Source organism: Prionailurus viverrinus, chromosome E3 (assembly GCF_022837055.1).
Source record: "Prionailurus viverrinus isolate Anna chromosome E3, UM_Priviv_1.0, whole genome shotgun sequence".
In the NCBI taxonomy this organism is placed as follows: Eukaryota; Metazoa; Chordata; class Mammalia; order Carnivora; family Felidae; genus Prionailurus; species Prionailurus viverrinus.
This window is the reverse complement of record NC_062576.1, coordinates 6,465,780-6,471,965: the sequence shown is the minus strand read 5'-3', so window position 1 is coordinate 6,471,965 and position 6,186 is coordinate 6,465,780.

The following is a 6,186-nucleotide window of genomic DNA, read 5'->3' as shown; positions in this document are numbered from 1 at the left end:
CATAACAGCTCACCTGTCTTACCTGATGGTCAGAAACAGATGGATAGATACAAAATGCCCTCAAGAGGCAGAATGGCAAGACCTGGGATTGAATCCTGGCTTTGTAATTTGACCTTGAATGTGTTACCTTCCCTGTGCCTCGGTTTACTCATTTGTAAAATGGGGAAAACATCATCTTTCTCCCACGGGTAGTGCACCATTGAAATATGTTGCACACAGACAAGCTCTGTCATAACGGATCATACTGTTCTGTCGTAATGTTCATGTGAGGCAACGCTTTTCACATGAGAGTCTTACCTTTCTGCATCTTGCTCCCCTCGCGCACCTTGGGCACAGGATGGCGGGCTGCTGCTGCTTCTCCCCATCTGGCCAGGAGCTGTCCTGGGAACCTGGGCAGCCGCTGACAGAAAAAACAGCTCCCCAGGAGATGCAGAGAACTCCTGCAAGGGCTCCCTGCCGCCCAGTGCGCCGGATGGGAACCAGAGTCTCCATCTTTCGGGGCCCTGGGCCAGGAGATGAAAGGATTAGGAGGGGTTGAGAGAGTCTTGAGTTTGAATCCTGCTCCAGTTCATAACCATGTGACGTTGGGGGGATTACTTAATTCTTGAGCCTCCGAAAGAGCAACACAGAGGATTCTCGAAACGTTGACAAATGACTCGGGTAAGGTGATGCTGTGTCAGAAGAGTCCTTCCGTCTGAGGATGGTGATGTCCAAGAGGGGCCTGCAGGAAGCTTCTGGGCCCCTGGAGATGCACGGTTCCTTGGTCTGGGTGGTGGTGAGGGAGTGATTACAGATGTTAAGAGTCAAGTTGTTTGCTTAGTGAAACAGAGGACGGGCCCACCCTCAAACCTGCAGCCACAGCCTGTCAGAAGAGACCCCTGAGGGGCATCTGCCCTGTTCCTCCTGGAAGAGACCTCCTGGTCTCCACACAAGGGCTGGGACCCCAGATCCAAACCGCCTCAAGCCCTGGACAGAGGAGCAGTGCCGGGTGACCTGGGGAAGACTCTGTGCCCGCATATGGTCTAGAAACCCCACCCCACCATTCTTTCATTTTCTGTACGGGGCTGTGCAAGCTCCCCAGCTGACACTCGCCCCATCAGCTGCCCTCCCTGGGAGCCCTTCTCTGCGCCAGCAGCTGATTGCACCCCAGCCGCCTTCCCACGGCTGTGCTCTCTGGCACCGGGTGACCTTTGAGCTGGGGGGGGGGGGGGGGGGGGCCTGGATGCAGGGGCGGGCCGGACGCAGGCCTGTCCATCTGCACCTCCCCAAGACCACCCCAGTGCCCCCATACTGCCCTCTTCCTTTTGCCCCCTTTTCCACTCACCACACGCAGAGGAGCTGTGAACACATCACCGCAGGGCACCCTCTCTGTTGCCACGGGAATGGAAGGATGTGGGGCAGACTCGCCTGTGGCCTGGCAGCTCAGCCAGGGAGACTCCGCTTCCTCTCAGGGAACCTGCATGGAGCTGCTTGGGGGCTGGCCAGGGCTCAGCCTCCCGGGACCCAGATGCCCCAGCCCCAGCCGTCCGGCCCCCAGGAGGAGCACTCGGCCCCCCCGGGAGTCCCATTGTGACATCAGTGTCCCCTGGGAGTCCCACTGTGACATCAGCGTCCTCAAGGACTTGCGGGATGGGTTCAGAATCAGGTTTCCTTGCTCACAGCCAGACCTCACATTCCTGAGACATGAACACTGAACATCCCTCTGGCTTTTAAGGGACCCGTAGTGCAGTCACTTGTGTGGGACCCTCCAGAACCCCTTCCACAAGCCTCTCCAAAGCCAGACCCAAACCAGGAGGGGCCCGTGAGCAGGAGTCTTCTGTGCGCCCTGCAGGGCAGGTAAGGCCTTGGGCCCCAGAATGATGCAGGGAAGGAAGGGTGCTGGCCTGGCTGGCACGCCGGCCCCCGCGGCTCATGGGCTCATGTGGTAAGACACACGTGTCCTGAGCCCTTGGGCTGACGGGTAGGGCCGGGGTGACCCGAACTCCAGGAACCACCTGTGGCCCCCGGGGCCCTGTCCACCTGCCCCAGGGGTTCCTCTGTCCTATGCTGTGGGTGCCGGGGGAGCGCCCGGTGGCCTGCCGACGGCTGCAGTGCTTGTCGCCATGCTGGTCATGGTGCCCAGTGGTGACACGGTGGCAGGGGACCCGAGACGGATCACTGGGGGAGATGGCCACGGTGAGGGTCGTACTTGATTGTTCATCACGGAACGCCTGCTCTGGGTAGACAGGACAAGGTGTCCTCCCCGGAGGAGCTCAGCTTTACACCCGAAGAGTCTAGAGGCCTTGGAACAAAGTTAATGGAAGCCAGATGACCAGAAGAGAAATCAAGAAAAATGAAATTTGGAGGCCATTAATAAAGATCTGGAAAGCTCCTACTCTGTACTTGGGCTTCATGTCAAGTTTCAGAGGTGAACTGAGCAAAGAGAAATCTCAGCGTGTGGAACAACGGTGCCGTCAGTCGTCGGAAGATGCCCCAAAACACACCCAGTGGCGAGGAGACTACAACCAAAACGGCCTCCAAAAGCCAGCAGAGGAATGAGCCCCAGGAACGCCCGGATTCAGCAGTGTCCTCTCCAAGGAAGCAGAAAGCCTCTTTCAGAAGCAGGAGAGGGGCTGGAAGAGACAAAGGTCAGCACATCGAAGAGTCAAACCCAGAGGGTTCACGGGCCCAGAGTCCGGGTCAGTTCCCCCAGTGACACTGGCCACCCCCAGCCTGTCCTGCAGCTGAGCCCCGGGAAGTCTTGGCCGGTGTCATGGAGAGGACACGGAGGGAGGGGGGCGCGGGTGGGACGGCTCCTTCGGGACCTGGAAAGCCCACAGAAGGCAGGTCACGAAGGGTTTGGAAGAAACTGACCGATGCGGCTCAGTGAGATGCTTTCACAAGCCTTGAGAAAAGACAAAACCACGTGTGTGTTAGAGTAGCAAGGAAAGATAAAACCACCAGTGCCCTTACAGGTCACATTTAAACTCCCCAGAGAGGGGCGCCTGGTGTGGCTCAGTTGGTTAAGCGTCCGACTCTTGGTTTCAGCTCGGGTCATGATCTTACGGTTCATGAGTTTGAGCCCCGCACCGGGCTCTGCGCTGACAGCGTGGAGCCTGCTTGGGATTCTCTCTCTCTGCCCCTCCACCTGCTTGCGGTCTCTCTCAAAAATAAAGTTAAAAAAAATTTTTAAATCCCCAGAGAATGCTTCACTGTAGTCACACACACAAAAACACGGTGATGGATACACACATCAAATCATTATGTCGCATGCCTTGAATGAATACAATGTTCTGTGTCAGTCGGGTCTCAATAAAATTGGAAAAAAAGAAAATTTATAAACTTGCATAAAAAAGTACACATTTAAAAATGTGTCAATAATAACTCACATATGAGAGTTATAGGATCTTCTGGGTTTGAAGCAATATTTTTTTTGTGGAAGTATAGTTGACACGATATTACATTAGTTTGAGGCATACAACGTAGGAACTCGATAATTCTAGACGTCATGCTGTGCTCCCAAGTGTGGTTACCACCTGTCATCATATGACGTGATCACAGCACCACTGACTATGCTCCCTGTGCTGTGCCTTTCATCCCTGTGACTTACTCATTCCATAGACGGGAGCCTGTACCTCCGAGCTCTCCCCTTCGCCCATTTTGCCCATCCCCCGTCCCCAGGGTTTGAAAAATATTCAAAATGGGTTTGGTGTTTACCTGACGGGGCTGGTGTAGTCCGAATCACTGCTTCTAGAGGAACCAGGTTCTAATTCTAGAGTCAGAGAACTTACATTAACTCGTGATCACCTAAGAAAGCTTGTGCTGGGCATAGAACCTGGATGTTAAAAACTTCCCATTTTCGGGGCACCTGGGTGGTGCAGCGTCTGACTTCAGCTCTAGTCTCATGATCTCGCAGTTGGTGGGTTTGAGCCCCACCTCGGGCTCTGTGCTGACAGCTCAGAGCCTGGAGCCTGCTTCAGATTCTGTGTTTCCTTCTCTCTCTGTCCCTCCCCTGCTCACACTCTGTCTCTCTCCCTCTCTCTTTCAAAAATAAACATTAAAAAAATTTTTTTTTAACTTTCCATTTTCTTTTATGATTCCCTAAATAAAGTCACAGATAGTGAAAGGAGTTCCAGCAGAAACTGCAAGAAGAAATGAATCTCCACTGACCATTTAATCAAGAATGAATTCCCTGTGTAAAGAGAAAGGAGAATCTTTCTGCAGCAATTTAGAAGATCAGACACATGTGAAGAGCTGGAACCAGGTCAAGAGACCAAAATTCTTCCGGAAACGTCAGAAATCCTCAATGGCCTCTCTCAAGGCCAGCTCATTTCCCATGAGGAAACAAAAAAGGTGAGGCAGACTTCAGACAAAAGTTACTCAGAAGAAATTAAAAGCCTAACATATGTCTCTAATGTTTCTGGCAAAGCATCTGGCAGGGGCTCATGAGGCCCAGCAGGGAATCCTCTGGAACCAGACTCCTCAGGAATAAGAAGGAACGTGGAGTTGTAAAGGTGCAGGGTCCAAGTGTGACCACGTCCCCCACAGGCTCAGGCCCGCTGGACAAGGGACCCTCCACTGAGTGCGTCATCCTCCTGAACCCAGGCCCAGACGCACAGACACTCATCTGTCCACAACAGCTGGCTGAGATGCTGGACTTCCCTTCCGACTCAGGCGTCACCCAGGAACAAGAGGTCCCAGGGACTGAGACCAAGAGCACCTGTCCTTCCCTTCGTTCAGGAAAACGAGGATCCTGCCCTCCAGGGATTCTCTCCTCCAGCGGTCTTTGCTGGCCCAACACATACTCCACAGGCAATAGAAATGTCTACATCCGGTGCTGGATTCCACCTCTGTCCACATGGTCCGAGGTGGTGATTTGCCTTCTAACGCAGCAACTGGACGGTCCAGGACCTTACCTAGGTAGCTTTATTTCTGCACTCAAGTAATTTTCAGTTTTTTTCTCTTTTAGCCTCCTTGCTCTTTTAGTTCAGAGAGTATATATAGCGGGGTTCAAATTAGAATCTTGATAAAATTTTTCTCAAAATAATGATTAATAACAGAAGAATACTCAAATGTGAATCTTAAAAGTTAAATGATTCCGCTTCATTCTATTTGAAGGTAGTATTAATATAGAATTTTTGTTGTTACTAAGTCTGTTAAAATCTATAAATAAAGCACTAATTTCTAAGGCAATTTTGACCATTTTCCTCTTTCAGTTTTATCACTGTTACTTACATGATTCCATAATAGCTCAAATGATAGTGTCATAATACTAGAATTCTCAGGACAGGATTTCTAAACGTGCATTATAAATATGTGAATCCTTGGGGTGCCTGGGTGGCTCAGTCAGTTAAGTGTCTGACTTTGGCTCACATCACGATCTCACGGTTAGTGAGTTCGAGCCCCATGTTGGGCTCTGTGCTGACAGCTCGGAGCCTGGAGCCTGCTTCGGATTCTGTGTCTCCCTCCTTCTCTGCCCCTCCCCCGCTCATGCTCTGTCTCCCTCTGTCTCTCAAAAATAAATGGTTAAAATTTTTTTAATTTTTAATTTACACCTTTATAAATTATACCTCAATTTAAAAGTAACAAATTTAGGGGCACCTGGGTGGCTCAGTCGGTTAGACGTCCGACTTTGGCTCAGGTCATGATCTCACGGTCCGTGAGTTCGAGCCTCGCGTCGGGCTCTGGGCTGATAGCTCGGAGCATGGAGCCTGTTTCGGATTCTGTGTCTCCCTCTCTCTCTGACCCTCCCCTGTTCATGCTCTGTCTCTCTCTGTCTCAAAAATAAATAAATGTTAAAAAAAATTTTTTTTAAAATAAAATAAAAGTAACAAATTTAAACGAAAGGCCTAGAGAGTGACGTCAGCAAGATGGAGGATTAGAAAGCTCCGGGCCCGTTCCCCCACCCCCACCACCTGACACGTGACAAAGAACCAGAGACCGGCTGAAATACCTTTGCGGGAGCTCTGGGAATCTACAGCAAGTAAGCAAATGCCCAGGCAAGAAAAAGCTACATTCAAAATGATAGAACATTTCAAGGTGTTTTCACGTGCCCTTTCCCCCACGTGCTCCCTGGTGTGGCACAGCACGATTTGGGGGAAGTGTCAGCCAGGTCCCGGGTCCCCCTTTTTTACAAACCAGAGAGCAAAGCAGCCTGTCAAGGGTTGTCTGAGGGGCTGATCTTTGGGTCCCTTAACTTGGAGCCCA